An 18,443-nucleotide genomic window follows, 5' to 3' on the forward strand; every position below is an offset into this window, starting at 1 on the left:
ACGGGGGAGAAACAGTCCCAGGCAGCAGCACAGTGCTCTGGCTGATGTCCCCTGGCAAACCTGTGTGCTGCAGCTTAAGGCAGTGAGGAGGTGACATGAAGATGTCAGCTGTCAGGGGCTGGCCCAGGAGCTATTTTTTTTTCAAGCCTCTCACTGACAGCTTTTTTTTTTTAACCCTATAAATTTGTTTTCCTATTGCAGTGTCTAGCAGAGAGGCAGTGAAGTGGATTGCAAGGGACCGGCGTGCAGGGGAACCTTGGTGTGCAGGGTGTGCCTGTTCCCCTGGGAAGTTCCACTGCTGCCTTCCCTCAGGCTAAGCTCATGTCCAGCATCTGCTCAGGAGTGTGGCTGCTGGGAGAGATGGTCCTTGACCCACACAGCTGTTCAAAGAGGCCTCTTTATAAAGATGAGTTACCCAGCACAAGGAATAAAGTGCACTGGGTAGGATTAAGAGCTTGTATTTCTTAAGTGTATGTAAGAACACACTAATTCAGTTCCTTGTCTAATGACTAATTAAGCCCATTTACTCTTTCTGTTGTTTCTTCTAGATGCTGATACATTTTGTTGCAAACTGATTTGCTTCTTCAGCACCCAACTTCAGCATAAACAATGCCAATCTGTTAGTGATGCAGAATTCCCTTGGCTAAAAGAGCAGCTCTCCTCCATAAACTTGCTAAATAGAATCAAGGGAGGGTAAAATTCTTCATTCAGCTCTTTTTTTTTCCTGCCAAGCATCTGAGGTTGTGGTTTCTATTCTCTGATGTGGAAGCGAAGGAGTGCAGGAATGACTAAATACGGTCATTTAGTCTTCTCCGAAATTCCACCAAATCCTCTCTGTCTTTTTGGTGTGATTGGCCAGCCATGCTATTCTATCAAGACTGTATTTATTATAGGGTCTTTCATTGCATTAGCTATTTAGAATTATTTTGAATTTTCAAAATACAACTCCCTCTGTGGTAATATAAGATTTTATACATTTAACAACAATTCCACTCACATTTCTGTTGGATAATATTCAATATCTCACCTAAATAGTCTCCTCTGTATTGTAAATATTCATCATTTTCCCCATCTATTCCTGTCTGCCTGCACAGACACTGAAATTTCCTTTCTGTCAGTCAAGTCATAAAGCATTAAGAGGGGCAGTTTTTCTCCACTAAGTGAAAATATGAGCTTGTCTATTTAGCTCTGCAGAGACGTTAGCATTCATTCTGTGTGCAGTTAATGTATGTGGCTGCAGCAGCCACAGATTCTGCAGGAACAAGCAGCACCACAAAATCACATGCTGAGTGTTTTATTGGGAAAATGCAAAGCTCAGTGTTTGATCCCTATGTTAAGTCACCTAAAATACCCCCTCCCCTCTTCTCAGCCCCCTACCTCCCCATTTTCTAATCTGCTGTGTGGTATTGAGAATTACTGTGCATTTGATAGGAAATATCTGCTCAGTGACAGCCTAAAAAATTGCCTGTGGTCCTCCCTGGTGAGGGGCTGGTGGCTGCCTGTGGACCCTGCCCAGCATGTTTGCCACTGCCCTGACTCCTTTCGGCTGTCTGGATTTGTTCCCCGAGCAATGTTGTGTGCCTGTCCAAGTGCAAATCAAAGCCAGGCTGAGGGGTCCCTCTGAGGATGGCTGGGGCTGTGCAGGGCAGAGGATGATGCTGCAGACCTCTGCAGTGCTCCTGTGTATGTGTGCCTGTGCAAGGATGGCCTTTTCTGAAATGTGGGGCTGCTGCCTCCCGGGTCAGGGTCGTGAATTCTCCTTTCACCGGAGGCAAATCTTCCCCCACCTTAGTCCTTGCATGCTTCAGTGACAGGATCAGTCTCCAGGCAGCTCGTGGTCGGTCTGCAAAGGGTTAATTGGCCATCTGTGGGGAGTGGCTTTGGTTATCTGTGTGTTCAATTTACAACTACATAAAACTTTGCAGGCTCATCATGGTTCATGTGTGCTTGAAGTGAGAAATGTGTCACCTCTTCACTGCCAGCTCTCACTGTTCCCCATCATATGTCATCTGAAAACTGTGTAAGACTCGGTGAGGCAGCAGCTAATGAGCAGAGGAGCAGCTGTGCTCCCTAACAGGCAGTGTCCCCTCCAGCAGGACCACTGTCCTTGGGTGATCCCTGGTCCACTGTGAGAACTGTTAGGAGAACATCCTGGTTTTATTTTGCAACTCCACCGTGTATCCCTGGTGCAGCAGGTGCTCTGGGGCAAGTGGTGCCCCACATGGATTCTGAGACTCCTGGGCAAGCCTCAAGAAAATGATCTGCATTCTTACAAGGCTGATGTTATGCACAGTGTAAGAAAGATTACAGAGAATGGAAATGAGCAGCAACTCACTTGGAGAAAGAAGAGAAAGTTTTCACTTCATGAAATATGTTTGAGTTGCCACATCATTAAGAAAACCATGATCATGATCAGATTAATGGACGATTGCCCTATGAAGAGCAACTTTAGTATGAACACTAATGAAAATCTGTCTGTCATGACTCATTTCAATTAAAAATAGGTGTTTCAGCTGCTATTTGCCAGTCTGGGATTCAGCTGTGGCTAGTGAAAGTGCAGTCTCTGCTGAGGGTTTTAAGGATTGTATGAGCAGGGCTGTTGGCCCAAGTGAATGCTGAGCTAGCGACAGAGCTGGGAAGAGAACACGGGTCTTTGTGCAGTGGTCTTTTAGGTGCATCCTGCAGGTGCCTCTGGCTTTTGTTCCTAAAGAAGACATCGGGTTTGTTGCCTTGGGAGAGTCTGCTGGCAATTCCCTCTCGGGCACATTGGTGCCTGGAGAAGTGCTGGCATCAGCCTACTACCCTTGTTTGAAACTGCAGGATGAAGGAGGAACTCTCTGTGTATTTAAACAGTGCTCGAACTACTGCTTGAAGCATCTGAAAGGGACTGGGTTGCCTGTGAAGAGTTCAGTACTTTCTGTGCCTCAAGGTCGGTGATAGAATTCCTGCTGATTTGTAAAGAGCAGAGGTGGCTTCAGGGTTGATGTTGCTGAAAAAAAGGCCTCACTTTTGACCCCAACTCCATAGAACCTGAGCTCAGATGTGAAAAAACCATCCTAATCCCCATTCTGCTGCTTAATTTTTATCTATTAAACACAAGAGAGGCTCTGCCAAACAGAAGACATGAATCCAGTCAGGATGTTTCTCCTCCTAGATGAAAGATGCAGGGCAGGTGGCACAGATGGCCATGTCCCCAGAGGGGAATTTTCAGCCTCTGAGGAATAGGCTGCAAATAAGGGCATTTGAAAAGATTGACAAGGGGATAAACCTTGTTTGTCCGGGCCAAGAGACTTCTGTGTTTCTTCTCCATCCAGAAGTGTAGCTGGTGTCTACCATCATCATCCCAAATGGAGCTGTGTCACACCAGACCAGACATGGGGTTTTCTGCTCAATATATTAATGTGAAATATCAGGAAAAACCTAGACTCTTCCATGCAGGAGATGAAGGGACTGAAATCAAAACAGATTTGCTGGAGGACAGGCGACCAGGGAGCAAGGAGGGATGGGGAAGGGGATGCCCTGTGTTGGATGCTGGCATTTGCACACTCTAAAGCCCTCTGATTCCTGTGATCTGCAGTGTTACTGCCCTGCCTGTGCTCTTGCTGCTGTTTCTCAGCATGTATTCAAACACTTCACACTAATGATCCTTCATTGCTAGCAGTAATGCAAATGTGTTCTTACCAGAAATATGAGAAATCTGCTGTTGTCTCAGCTTTTCTTTTGGTTTGACAAGTACTTCATAGCAGGTGATAACAGGCCCTGACACAGCCAACTTGCTGCTGTAGTGTTTTGAGTCAGTTTAGCTGAGCTGAGTCCTGATCCATTTTTGGGGCTGATGAGAGATTTTTCCAGGATCTTCCTTCAGTGATAGAAACATTTCTGGGAGATATTTTTATGGTGCAATGACCTCTTGGCTGATCTCTGACTGTGTGTCCTGGATGGTGTCACTCTGAGAGCAAGGCTCTTCTGTGCTGGGGCTCATGCCTGCTACGACAGGAACAGACATCCAGAACAGACACAGGTGAGCCTCAAAATGAAGTGCAAATGCTGCAAACCTGGCTTCAAGGAGTCTCAGATGCTGCTCAGATGGCCATGAGATATATGAAATTCTAAAGAGATGAACTGTAATAGCCACTGTCTTATCAGAAGTGTGGTTACCTCTGGAGGGAAGTGGGGCAGATGCAAAGGGATTGTGGGCAGATGCAAATTTTTATCATTTTCTTCTTTTTTTTTTCCCCCTGGTATTACATACAGATCTCTTTGGCACCAAAGTAGCACTGGAAGAGAGCTTCTCAGAAAAATAGACAGCTTTGCCATAGATTGAAGCTAGGACAGTGATTATCTACATTAATGCTTTTGCTGCTGCTGCTAAGACAAGTGTAATTTTTCTTCAATAATAAGTACCAGAAATAAAAATATTGCTTGAATGTATACAACTCATGTTTTTCAGTTTGGGACTTCTTCAGGACTGACAATATTTATTTGATGACTGGTCCCATTAAAATTGCCATATTGATTCATTTGCCATGAAAATGAATTGGTGGATATTTCATATAATACAGTTGTATTGATCTTCTAGAAGCTGGTGAGATGGAGGCTTTCATCACTGGACAGCACATTATACTTTAATTGATATATTCTGAAAGCTAATTAGAGGCCAGCTGGATTCCTGGGGGGAATAATATTTATTTTTGATGTTGACAAAGTGCTCCAAAGCACAAGTCGTATGGTGTGATTTAGCAGTGATTAAAACTTGGCTACAGACAAGAGACAACTTGAGGAAACTGCCAAGAAGCTGAGACCAGAAAGAGTGAAGGCCTAGATGTGTGTAATCACTTTGTGCTCTGTCACATACACACACCTTTCTGTCTATCTATCAGCCAGTGAAGTTTCTGGAGAGAGGCTGCAGCACTTTAATTATTCAGTGTCAATCATCCTGGAAGCAGCACAGACACGTCTGTGTGCATGTGCCATGTGCAGCCTTGTCTTTGCAGAAGGGGTTCCTAAAGTCCCACAAATAAGTACAAGTGATTCAGGAAACCTAAACTCTTCCAGTCATGGTATCTTACAATGCAGCTTCTCTGATATGATCATGTTTCTCACCTTATAATATAAAACATCTATTTTTTTCCCATAACTCACGTGTGTAATCTCCTCTATGCAAAAATATGTTTTGCACTGCAGGGGAGGGAAAGAGGGAATGTCACGAGGAACCTGTTGCCGTGAAAACTCACCAGTGAACACACCAAGCATCTGGAATGATTAGCTCAGGTATAGACATCTGCATCCCATCAGATGGATCCAAACACTAATTTTGATCTTTTATATATCTGCTTCCCAATTTGCTATATGAAGAATTATCTTTCCAAATTTCCTCCAGTGCTTTGGATGACTCTGGCAAAGAATTCCCCGTATTTTCAGTTTATTATGCTGGAGTTTTTATTTGATTTCTCGAGAGGGGAGGTGTTCTTTGTGACAAGGTTAAAGGATTTCAGTGAAAATTGTGGGTGAGCTTTACCCACAGCATGTCCATGCTCCTGCAAAGAGCAAAGTCAAGCAGCCCTGCCTCATCCTCATGAGCTTCTGCAAGGTCTGCTCTCAGCCTCTCATCCAGAGACCAAACCATTTTCTTTTTATTACTGTTGAAGGCTGTGACTGTTTTTCAATTTTCTTTCATTTGTGGCAGGTATGAGCTCTGTCTGTTTTTCTGTAATTGATTCCTGTTCTCATTTCTCTCCACCTGCCTGTCGGACGAGCTCTGTGCTCTGCAGAGCTCTGTCAGTGTCTGCAGTGGCTGGAGCTCTGCCTGTGCAGCAGCTGCCTCTGCCCGGCTGCCGCCTGCCCGCAGTGCCCTGGCCCTGCCCGCCTCCCCTGCTCCCTGGCACACGCTGCTGCTCCCAGCTTTGCTGCCATTCCTTCATTCCATCGTGTGCTGGCATGCCGTGCTCCTGTGCCGGGGGAAAACAGCGCTTGGAGCAGACTGGAGTGCCTGCGAGTGGCTCTGACACAGGATGGGGGTCTCAGTTTCCAGCCAGCCTACCTGCAGCAGGGGATTCCAGGCTGCCGGGGTGATCTTCTGCACCTCTCACTGCTCTAAAAAGGTCACAGCCTGGTGCTCAGCAGGCACCAAAGGAAGCGCTCGCTGGCTCCTGCAAGCTTGGTTGTCTTCCTAGGAGCTGAGCTTATCTTCAAGGGTTGCTTCTGTTGTAGCTCCCTTGATTTTGATAAATTCCAGTTGTGCCTCCAGGAGTTACTCTCCAGCAGCTGGAGAGGGAGTCTGAAAGAGCAGAACTGTCTTGCACAGGACACACTGACCACTGGCATCAGTCCCATACTCTGACAGGCAGCTGCAGCATCCTCCTCAGATATTGCTCCTTAGCTGCTGCTAGTACTTAACCTCTTCTCCCTCTCACATATAATCTCATCACCCTGACAATTGAGCAGCTGCAAGAGGAGAGAGAATCTCCTCAATATTTACAGAAAGATTTTCTGCTTCTGCCCAACAGCAAAAAGCCATTAAGAAAAGATTTTGGTTCTGTTAGTCTGGGCAAGGAATTTGTTTGTGAAACTAAATTTTTTGTTTTTTCCTGGCAATGCTCTCTTTTGGTAAATCTTCATGAAGCCAATATAATTCCTTTCCCAATGTCTTCCCATGTCACCATGAGCACAGACTTAGAGCCATCCAGCTTTGTCAAGTTCCTGGTGTGAGTTACCTGTGGGTTTTCCTCCTTTTCAGCCTGGTGATGAAAAGCTTTTCAGCTTCTCAGCCCCACACAGGGGTGACAGCTCTCAATGCCTTTCCAAAGTCCTCTGAGACCTGGGGCTCCTCTTATGGTTGTAGTTCCTGAGTTGGAATATGTTACCAGTGGCACTCCCAAATGTCTCCATCCTCCTTGGCTGATGGGGCTCACGGGAGAGGAGAGCCTGGGGGTGAGCAGGGTCCCCCAGCCGGTCCTGCTGAGGTGGCCTTGGGTGCTGTGGGGCTCTGTCCCTGGAAGGGGGCAGGTGTGACTAAACCATGGCTGGAAGTGTCTTGAGGGATTTCTGTCACTCCAGAGCTGCTAGGCATCAGCTAGCGCTGTGCCCAGGCACTCCCTGGAGAGGGAAGCTTCACGGATCAGAGGGCTGTGGCTCAGAACAAGCCACGGACACACTGAGCCTGCTTAAGGCAGGGATGTCTGTGAAAGCCTGGGGTAGGCAGGCCAGCTGTGATCAATCCTGGGACAGGCCTGCTGCTGTGACTGAAAGCCTGCAGAGGTGCTTGCCAGGGAGCAGCTTGGGGCTCACCAGGCTGGCTTCTTGCACTGGGTCATGAGAACCATGAAGATGAAATGGCTGCTAGAAACCCCAGGGAAGAGCCAGACTTAGATTCTTCACGTCGCAACGGGTAAAGCACATGGGACAGCAGCTGTGCTTGGTAAAGCTGTAATATGCAAGCTGCCTTCTTGTGCATGTGGATGGAGCTTCCAAGGGCTGCTCTCCACCTCACCTGTGCTGTGGTTTAAGGGCAAATATGATATGGAATGGGTAACTTAGAAAATATAAGCCTTGCTGGACCTTCATGGCACGACTGGAGCCTGCATGGTCGTTGCTTCTGGTGAGAGGTAGGAGCTAAAAACCTTTCTGGATCTGGGCCTGACTCCTTAGCCAGGAAGAATGTATTCTCCCATCTGAAAAAGGTCTGGTATATGATTAAAGTGTTAGGATATCTCCTCTGATAATTCCAGTACTAGCTGTGTTAAAGGCACGGGAATGATGGACAGAATCACAAGTTCCTCCAGTCTGGTCTTTGCAGTGCTGTGAGTTTGAGGGGGGTGAAAGGGTCTTGTGAAGCACTTGCAGGTACAAACTTCAATGGGGAATGTTTTTTTTCCCTTTGAAATGGCACATTCATCTGGTACCTGTTTTCTTCTAGGAGAGGGCGGGAAGCATGTTTACTCATTTCCTTCCCTCCTCCTTGAAGTTTTCCAGGAGAAATGGTGCTGGGGCAGGTTCATAGGTAGGACTGCCAACACAGGTAGGGGTTCTGTGATGCAGAACATGGTTGTTTTGATGCCACATCACAGCTGTTTTGTTTTCTCCCTCCCACTGGCTATTCTCAGACGTGTAAGAGAGTTTAAAATTGCTTTTTGGGGGAGTTACTGTCATGAAAGGACCCAGAGTCAGCAACCATGATGTTGATATTCATTACCAATTGCCAGTGCTCTTTAAATAACAGATACTATGGCTACTTTGACATATCCTCAATTAAAAACAGTGGATTAATTAGAACATTTGAAACCCCATCATATCATGGATATGTTTGGTGTTTTTCAGAGAAACAGATCAGTTAAGGCAATTCAATTCTAATTTGGCTTTAAAAATACTTTGCACATTTTTATGTGCTGTTTGAATAAGAACAATAAATATGTATTTCCATGAAAATCCATTTGCTTCCCAGGGTATAAATGTCCAATGTGAAATCCCAGAGTGAGCAATATGGTTTCCCTTGGACAGAGTCTCTCAGTTTAAGTGTTGTATAACTCATGCTCTGCTCCTGGTGTGGTGGCATAGAAACTGTTCCTTGTATATAGCTTTATATAACTGCTGTATATAACCTGCTATAGCTAAACTGCAGCAATTTAAAAGCAATGACAATTTATTCCCAAGTGTGGTCCCTGATCAAAGTTGGAGTCCCCATTTTAGGTGTTAAATATTTATTCAAAGTGCAGATCACGCATTTCTGGTACTGTGCAGGGAATTTATGATAAAGTACCATTTCAGGCTGAACACCAGAATGTCTCCTACTCCAGCATTTTCTTTTTTTTTTTTTTTTTAAGAGGAAAGTAATTGAACATAAAATAGAATTAGACCAGTCCTTTTGCCAGTAAGCTTTAGCTAGCTCCCATTTCTGCAGCATTAGTGTGCAGGCCCAGCAGCTGTGGGATGCTGGGTGGGTGCCTCCTCACCTGGCTGGGTCTCCTGGTGCCTCTCTGGGTTTGAGTTGTTGGCTGGCAGAGCTGACAGTGCTGTGGGTCTGCTCACTGCCCGTGGTGGTGACAGCGCTGTGCACCTGCCCTGGCCAGCCCAGGAGAAACTCCCTTGTGTGCCAGGCAGAAACTGGGCAAGGAGTGAGCAGTACAGGGGGCTGCACACACGATGGGCAGGGTGACACACACCTTCTGTACCCAGTGTAGAAATAAGGAGGGTGAAGGGAGAGGGGTAGGCACCATCAATGGGAAACTTCTGCCAGACTGAGGGAGGGATCTGAAGGTGTTTCACTCTCCTTTTTGTACAGGTAGAGCCTGGACAAGCAGGTGACTAAATTCAGGTATCTGAAGTTAGCTGAGGTAGATCAATCTGAGTAAAAGGACACATAGGACAGCTCTGCAAAGGTGCAAACAATAATGCAGGACTTGGAGCATTCCATCATTTGTAGCTCAGCATTCACCTGGAGGAAGAGAGCCCTTTAATGATTGACCTATGGTTCTTTCCACAGTGCTGACCCAGTGCTCTGGCTCAGGTGAAGTTTTGCCTTTTGGCAAAACTGGGAACAGTGTCTACTGCTGCAGGTAATGTGTCCAACAAAATTATCGAGTTTGGCAGATGGAATCCATTTTCATAGTCCATAATTATCTTTCTTCTGTGAGCCTTATTGTTTTTAATTCCAGTAATACTGATATGTATGTTTGCTTCATGTACTGTGCGATGTGTCTTCCCTGAAAAAACTCTTTGATTTACCTCTTTGTTCTTACACCCATGACACTGAGTCAAGGAATGAAAACCACCTGACTTTGGGGTCAATAAATGACCAGTTAGCTGAGTGTTGACAAATTAAAGAACTGCTAACTCTTGTTCCACATGCTTGTGAACAAATCACAGAATCATTTAAAAGGGGCCGCTGGAGATCATCCAGTCCTATCCCCTTCTTGAAGTGGTTCCAGTTAGGTTGGGTTGCTCAGTCCCAGCTGAGTTTCAGACATCTCCAGGGATGGAGATTGCCCAGCCTCACTGTTCAAGGAATGGCAGCAGGCAAAAGCACACAGAAAGAGAGGTGAAAAACACCTCACAACAACAGGACAGTGCAGTGGGCAGTCACCTCAGCTCTCCAGGGTAACAGTCACCATAAATATTTCGCTTATCTAGTTCCTAGTGACACAAACAACTCCATTTAACCCCAGGAGCATTTCCATATGCTATTGAACTAACAGGAAGGCATGACAATTTTTAAGCTTTAGGCAGCCTTATTTAGAAGTGAACTTCAAATATTTAACCACTGCATCGTCTCTACTAAACAGAGGTCTCACGTTTGCACAACTGAGGGTGAGGGTCATGCTCTGTATCTGAGGAAATTAATGCCAGCTCTGACTCTGAGGATCAAACCCTGAATGACTCTACAGGAACGATTTATCACCACAGGAGTGAAGAATCATCTTCTTTCTTACGTAGCAGAGGTTAGGACAGAAACACATTGACCTTCTCCAGGAGGAGAACTGGGACACATTGAGATTCTGATCACTGTCATGTTGTTGGAAATTGAGAGAAAATCCTTTGAAATGACATTGGAGCACAGCAGCAATGAGCAGCCTGAGAATGAAGCCCATAATCTCTCTGTCCTTATGTTGTACATGTTCTTCCTGTAGCCTAGTTTAAGAACAAAATCTTAATTTGTTTGAGAAAACCAAAAGTGTCTGCTGTATTTCATTTATCTGGGGACACACTGGTGCTGATGAGCTGGAGGAGGATGTTATCTCTGTCCTTTTACAAGGAGACAGATAACACCATGATGTGTGCAAGAGCCAAGGTGTGGCAGGTAGGTTAGGAACAAGATAGCTCTTTTGGTTCCTGCAAAGCACAGAGCAGGGCAGGTCTCTGAGGACTGCTGAGGCATGGGGAGCAACAGGAAATGGAGGTTATGAGTGCTTTTATCCCCTTGTTCCCACTGCAACAGTAATGACCACTCTGCACCTTCAGAGAAGGGCTGCCAGGAGCAGACCCCTCCTGATTATGGTCATGGCTGTAGTTCACTTAACCTTTTCATCCTGTGGCTGACTTTATGCACAAGGACATAACAAGTTTCTTTCCCCACTTTTTGGACACAGCAGTGCCCAAGTTTTTAGAGCATGACTGCAAAGACGTAAATGTGACCTGTTCTGAGCCAGGCTGCCTGCGTAATGGCACAAAGGGGACAGATGAGGAAGAGTTTGCTTGGTTTCTCCTATAGAAGCAGGGAAGAGGACTCCAGGGATATTCAGCTTGTGTCTTGTCAGCTTCTACTTGCCCTGCTGGGATCTTTTTGTTTTGTTGGTTCTCTGCCCTGACATCTTCTGGGCATTAAAAGAGTATAAGGGTGCAAGGCCATAGGCATATTGCACTAAAGAAAGCCATAGGCACTGGGGCTTAATACAGCTCTTTACTGTGCTGGTGGGTAAACAGGAGTAATCAGGTGTTTAGGAAAAATAGTGCCAAAGACTATTTCAGAGGAGGTGTTGTCTGAAAAGTGTTCTGCCCAGGTGAGAGGAGCCCTGCCCCAGTAAACAGCAGGAACCTGAGCTGTCTGAGCATCACTTCTGGTTTAGCTGCAGATCTCCACACCCCAGGTTACCACTAACCCTTGTGGCCCTAGGCAGGGTTTGAATGCTCTCCCCTGTGGTTAATAGCTTCTGAGCTGGACTTCTCTGGTGGTACTTGTGGTGCTGTGCACCTGAGCCTGGTCTTCTCTGACCAAAACCTGAGGGCCAGTGGTAGAGTGAAGTAGAGGAAGGGTGCAATGTCAGTGTGGCACCTTGGGTTAAGTAAGTGTCTGGGTAAAAATGTTCAAAGTGTCCCAGTGACCTGGGCAAACAGCTGTCTGCCACAAGTATCTCAGAAATCCCCTCTATAAATGGGTCTTGGGAACCTTAGATAAAGGGATGTGTTTGAAAATTATATCCTTCATGTTTAATGAGCAAGAAATCAACACAATGGGACCAGTCAGAGAGTTTGATGGAGGTATAACAAAATAGGGAGTATTTGCCACTCTCTCTCTGGTCCCAGTCTACCTTCTGTTCCCTGTCCAGGCCAAACTGTGCATGCTTGAGGACTGAGGTTTATTTATTTGTTTGGTGAGGACCTCTCTTGAAGCACATGCACACTTTGGCTGAAGTTTTCAGGTGCTAATAAAGTAAAGATCCTCTTCAGGTTTTGGTTGCCAACTCTAATTTAGGTGCATAAGCACCAGAAGAGATGGCAGTGGTTACATTTATTCTCTGGTTTACACGGAGAGAGAACCCGTTGCCTGTTCATTGAACTGGATTTACCATATCCCAAAGACTGTGCATGTGGAAGAAATGACAATTGTTTGACAAAAAGCCCTGCAGTAAATTCCCCACTTTGCACCCTCTGCTCCAGATAAAATGGTGTTAGCCTGCCAGGAGGCATAAAACAGCAAACTGCATAACTACACAGCTAATTGCAGCTAATGACCAGAGAAATGGGTAACCCTTGCTGGCATGGAATCAGCCAGTGGCTTCCCTGCTTATTTTACTGCTGATGGAAAAAGAAAATGTAGGAAGAGTGTCCTCTGACCTGTGGCCCAGTATTTGCTCTCAGTCCATTGGATAGCATATTGTGTCATATCAAAAGAGCAGTGGGGTGTGACTGGTCGTGACACACTCTGGGTTCCAATAGAAAACAGTCCTGCAAGGCTCCCTTTGTTCTTGCCTTGTTAGCTAGCAGAAGAAATTCTCACAAAATTCCCGTTTTCCCCTTCTCAATCATTTTAAAACCCCACAACATTAGACCAAGCCTGGAGCACATGGAAAAAGGAATTGTGCCAGAAGATACCCTCCTTATGATCAAAAATTCCAGCAGAGGAGGGCGGCAAATTCTCCATGTGCTCAAAAATATGTTGAAGAGTAGAGCTGCAGAAATATGTAAAGTCTATTGTACTGCAATGTCTCCTTATGCATTAATGCCCCTCAAATGTAGCCTGTCAGCTCGCTTCAGCTCTGCAGTGAATCTCTTTTTGTCATTCTGAAATCTGTAAATAATGAAGGCTATCTATTAGGAAAGTATCAAAGGTCTTTTTTAACCCACTTCATAAAGGAGTCCTGCGGGCTATGATTTGGAAAGGGTCTGGGCTGCTGTAACTTGTTTGAGCCCTAATGTGATAAAATTGGGAGTTATGAAATGTGAATCTTAAGTTCAATCTCAATGTTGGCACAAGTCAGACAATGAAAGTATCTGTCTGATTAGGCAATTAAACAAGGAGAGATGACTCAAAATATCCTCTCCATTTCAGTAACTCCTGTAAAATTAAGGGCCCTTTGAAAACCAGGTCAAAATCCCTTTTTCTTTAATACACCTGCATTTATTGAAATGCTATGAAAGAAGATGAAGGCAGCTGCAACCTGACGAGGATTGGGTGAGTTCCAGTGTCACACCAAGACTCTAAAATGGTTGAGGAATTAGGAGTGACAGACTAGTCCCCTGAGCAATTGGTTTTTATACCCCATCTTTCTGCTTTCCAGGCCCTGCTGTGTTTCTCCTGACTGGTGGAATGTGTTTTGTGGGTTGGCAAATCCTCTGGATAAGTCAGGAGTTTGCTCAGAGAGAGCAGTGAAGTGAATCTCAGGGTCTTATCCTGAAGTGCTGGGCTGCAAGGAGATGCAAGATGAGTTCAACTCTGACTTCTCCTACTCCACCCTTTTAGTGCAGTCAGATGTGCTGCTGTGATTGCCTTCATCAGATCCCTCAGTCTTCACGGGAGGGCACAGGCAAGCCTTCTCCTGCCTCCACAGGATTCCTACTGTGGCTGCAGGGACCATGCTCTCTGCTCCACTGTCCCTGTGCCGGTGCTGCAGGGACAGTGCCTGGAATGTGAAGTGGGAATGCAAAAGGGGATGCTCCAAGCATGCAGGTGGCAGGACAAACCTGGCTGTCCCTCAGGAAGGGAGACCTGCTGGTAGCAGGCAAAGAAAATGCAGAAAGGGCTTTGCAAATGGGATCCCCAGGTTGCTTATAAATGTGTCTCTCCTCATTTTTCTGTGTTACAGTGAGTTATTTGTCCCGGTTTAGATATGGAATAAACTGCTCTTGTTCTCCTGCCTTACGCACTGTGTCCTGAACATCTTGTTCTAATGGCTTTAGGCCACCGATAGTTTCTGGCAGGCTGAACAAATAAAATGGGTAAAAAAATGCCATAAAAATACCAAGCAAATTTTTCAACCAGCTCCATTATGTTGTTTGTTGGCTGGGTTATATTGCTATGTTGGGTTATATTACTGTGCAAGTATTTTGTGCTCGTTGGAGGAGGCTGAGTCAGTGCTGCTCCATGGCAGAGCTTTGTACAGGATCGGCAGAGGCTGCCGTGCCAGGGCAGGGTCAAGTCCATTGCCCAGTTTGGGTTCTACTTTACTGAATTTCCTGGCAATGCAGCCAGCATATCCCAGGAGGATCTAGAGAACATCTGCAGCTCTTGAGCAAGGTCTGCAGTAGGCTCAGCTGGAGACACTCAGCTGCAGCTGAATTGATCAGGCGGTACAAGAGAAAGTAGAGCTCACCTCTGAATGCAAGTGAAGAAACACATGATGGAACCCCTCACAGACAGAGGTCCTCAGTGGACAGACAGCAAAATAAACTTAAAGCCGCTGGGAGATGCACAGTCAATGTAAGAGCACATTTTGTCCCAGTTAGATCCTAAATAAACAAATGTTGGAATGATGCTATGTAAAATGAATTTAAAATCTGTCTAATGAGTTTTGTGCCCAGTGAAGTTCTCTCTTTAATCTACAAGCCTCCCATAGGAGACTATCTGCTGATTTTTTTTCCCCTTCAGACCTTCAGGAATTCCCACAAGGTACATAATGTATTCACACTGTACTTTTGTATTGACTATTGATCAAAGCTTTGTTTCAATAAATGCAAATGTTCATAATTTTGGTATAAACCTAGCATTTCAGTGAGAGCAATTTTTTGTACTGCCTTAAAAATAACTGGTTGGCATGTTTTTAATGTGCTTGATTATTGCAGAATGTCCAAGGATAGAAAGAAAGAGGATGCTAGAGTAATCTACAGACAATAATAATTAAGGACTGTTACCACAAATTGAATGAATAAATTTGAATGAATACCTCCACAAACTCAGCTTAAATTCATTAGTCAAACTGGTATTTTCACTACTGTTTTGATCCAGATACTGTAATGCGTACTCTGTAGAGTGTCTTTGTAAAGTTATCTGGAATTTTATCAAAGTTAGGTTTGCTGTCCGTTATTTATTTATAAAGAAACAAAAATGTGCTAGTCCCTTCAGAATGCAAACAAACAAACAATAGCTATTCCCTGTCCTAGAGACCTTATACTCTAATCTAGACATGTGAAGAGGGGTGAGAACATTACACATTGTGGAAAAAAGACAAAAGAAGACAAATTTTATAATGAGAAGTAGGTAAGGCTCTGTGGTTCTATTACATTTTTTTAGGCTTAAGATCTTGAGGTGATGCAGAAGGCAGTGAGTTTTGAGAAGACATATGACTAAGGAGAGATTACTAAGAATTTTCCTCTTTTGATCCTTCCAATGTCACTTCCTGGTATTGTGACTGGAATGCTGATCTGTTTGTAGAAGAGGCCTTGACTGAAGGATCAGTGCTACACTGTACAGAAGCTAAAGCCCAAGGGGATGAATCACAAAGTGTAGGCTGATGCTCTGAGGTGTGATGTGTGTGATCCTTAAGGCAGGAATCGCTGTCCAAAAAAGGACTTGTGTGCCATGATGTGGAGTGTTTTGTGCTTTTACTGGCGATGTCTTGGCAGTTCATTGCAGAGCCCCAGGTCAGAATCCTGTCTCTCTGCAAGGCACAGAGGGAGATTGAAGCGTGGATGGGCAAGAGGAGTAGGCAGCACGCTGAACAGGCAGTAGCTTTGCCACTGCCCCTTCAGATGGGGATGTGTTTTAAATTGTTGCCTTCTCTGGGGCTTAGATCTCTTCTCAGAGCTAAGGGAAGCACATTTATCAGTCTGGATTTACAATTGGTAGCTTTTCCTGAAGGCTAGTACTGCAAAAATAAAAGGAGAAGAGATTAGTTTTTTACATTATTTTACAACCCAGTAGGTGGGATGAGAGAGATGCTCTTTCTGTTCTGCAGAGGACCAAGGCCAAACTTATCCTTGCCTGATGAAATTCAGCCTATTTATCTTCATCATCAATGAAGGATTTTTTGTCCTGTGCACGAAAAACTCATGGGATGAGAGAGGACACAAGTGAATGCCAGTGACATTCCTGTTTTCACTTGAAAGATTTGGGTTCGTGTCTTGGCTATATGAATGGTTTATACATTAATGCAGTGTCTGCTTGACATGCACCACCCTGAGTATGCCCCTCTCTGCAAGCCTGGCATCTGGGCCCTTGTAGATAAGGCTTTTCCACTGGGAGATAGGGAATAGATTTGAATTAGGCTTAATTAAATTTTACTTCCCCTTGTTTGGAATAGATTCACAGATAGAAAAAGGATAGTGATGTTCTCTGTTTAAAATACCCTTATGCAATTAAATATAATTGGGGAAATTTCCTGTTTCTGTATTATGGCACTTATTCAGTGTATCATTAAGGCACATGCATTCATGCAGGGCAGCAAGGACAGAGGGGGCAGCCCACCAGAATGTTGCAATTTTTGTGCTGTAGCAGCCACTGAACTGGCAGCTGGCATGGATTTAAATAATTTTATTTTTCCTGGTGTAGCATGCTTTTTCATTTCTATCATAGATAGATTCATCAGGGAAGGTACAATTACAATATATTTTGTTTTACAACCACCTAAATAGATGGCTGCTAGTAGCATTCAACAATGCATCAAGCACAATTAAAATATTCAGGTTTATAGAGAAGCAGTTTCCTGATTTCTTTAAAAAATAAGTTGAGAACTCAGTCAATTGTTCTTTCTTTTATTTTGACAGTGTTGCTTATGTTGATTAACACTGTACACTGTACTCCATGAGTGTTGCCACCGTCATTAATTTGGAAAGGATCACATTTGTGGCTCAGTTCAAAAGATGACACTCTTTCACCCCACTGAGGACTGGGAACCTGCTTATCACCAAGCAGCCCCATGACCAGAGGAGGAGCAGCAAGAAATGACCAAACATGGCACCAAGCCAAATGCTTTGAGGAGGATATGCAAGGCCTCCCTTTTTAATGCTTTGGTGTAGAAGTGGTCCTCTACCCAAGCAAAGACTTTTCTCTGTTTTCTGTCTACCAGTTCAGCAGCTCTGGAGGTCCCTAGCCCAACAGGTTGCAGACCAGCTCTTGCACTGGCCATCACTCTTCCATGTGGCTGCTACTCCCCAGCTTCATCCACTGCAGGCAGTGGCACCTCTTGGCTCCATGCCAAGCTGGAGCTAATTTGGAAGCTCACTTTTTTTGCTGAGCTGCACTTTTCCTAGTCTGGAAAATTGTTAGGAGAATCCCAATGCTTATCCGTCCTTGTGGCTCGGTGCAAGTGTTTACTTCCTACAGATTTGCCCTTCTATTTTAAGATGCAGGAAGCCCAGTCCCAGCAGTGGGGTTGTGACAGTTTGAGTTTCAAGCAGACAAGGCAGATTTGTTCCTAAACACCCATAAACACACTTCTGCCCTTTTGAGTGTCTCTGATGGCTTCTTCTGCTCTGTCACTTCTCTCTCTGTCACTGAGTGACATCGGGACACGATTGTTCAGCAAATTACCTTCTCTGCTTATAACATCTTGTGCGTATTTGAGGGCTATTACATGAGTCAAAACAGTTGTGTATGAGGCATTTGCCAGGCCTTGATTCCACCTTATAGAAACAATGGACTGTGATCCTAAATAAGCAGAAATAGTTCACCCCAGTTTTGATCACAAATCTATTTTAGTTACTGATGACAGGTGATTTAACTTTCCTGTCACTTTGTGAAGTCTTACTTTTACATTTTATTCACTGTTTACTATTACCCTTATTCCCCTTCAGAGTGACAAGACACCTAATCTCTCCTTTGTCCCTCTCCTTTGACTGTAGGAAGGTATTTCTAGGGAAGTAGGGGTCCAAACTGAATCCTTTCTTCTTCCATCTGGCAGTTCTAGTATTGCTCCTGGTGATGGTCCATGGTCAAGGGTCAGGATATTGGGTTTGTATTCCTAAACCTTGGATTTCACACACATTTTTCCCACTGCAGAGTGCTTGGATTTTGGGCTAAAACCATTTTTTCACCTGTTCTTCATTCATCTTGGAGACTCTTCCCCCTCCCCAGCCCCAGAGCAGCTGTCAGTGCTGTCTCTTGAATGTCGAAACCAAGTTTGGTCCAACCTATGTTATCAGGTCTGTAGGTTATTTTCTGAACCTGATTCCTGCTGCTCTTAAGCCCTTGCTTGTTCCTGGCAGCAGAGCTTTCCCCTCTCCTCTTTGCCCTGCTCTGAAATCGATGTTGCACTGTACGGTTGACCTGGACATACTGTTCTTAAATTTTAGAAAAG

Source organism: Prinia subflava, chromosome 3 (genome assembly GCF_021018805.1).
Source record: "Prinia subflava isolate CZ2003 ecotype Zambia chromosome 3, Cam_Psub_1.2, whole genome shotgun sequence".
NCBI classification, from domain to species: Eukaryota; Metazoa; Chordata; class Aves; order Passeriformes; family Cisticolidae; genus Prinia; species Prinia subflava.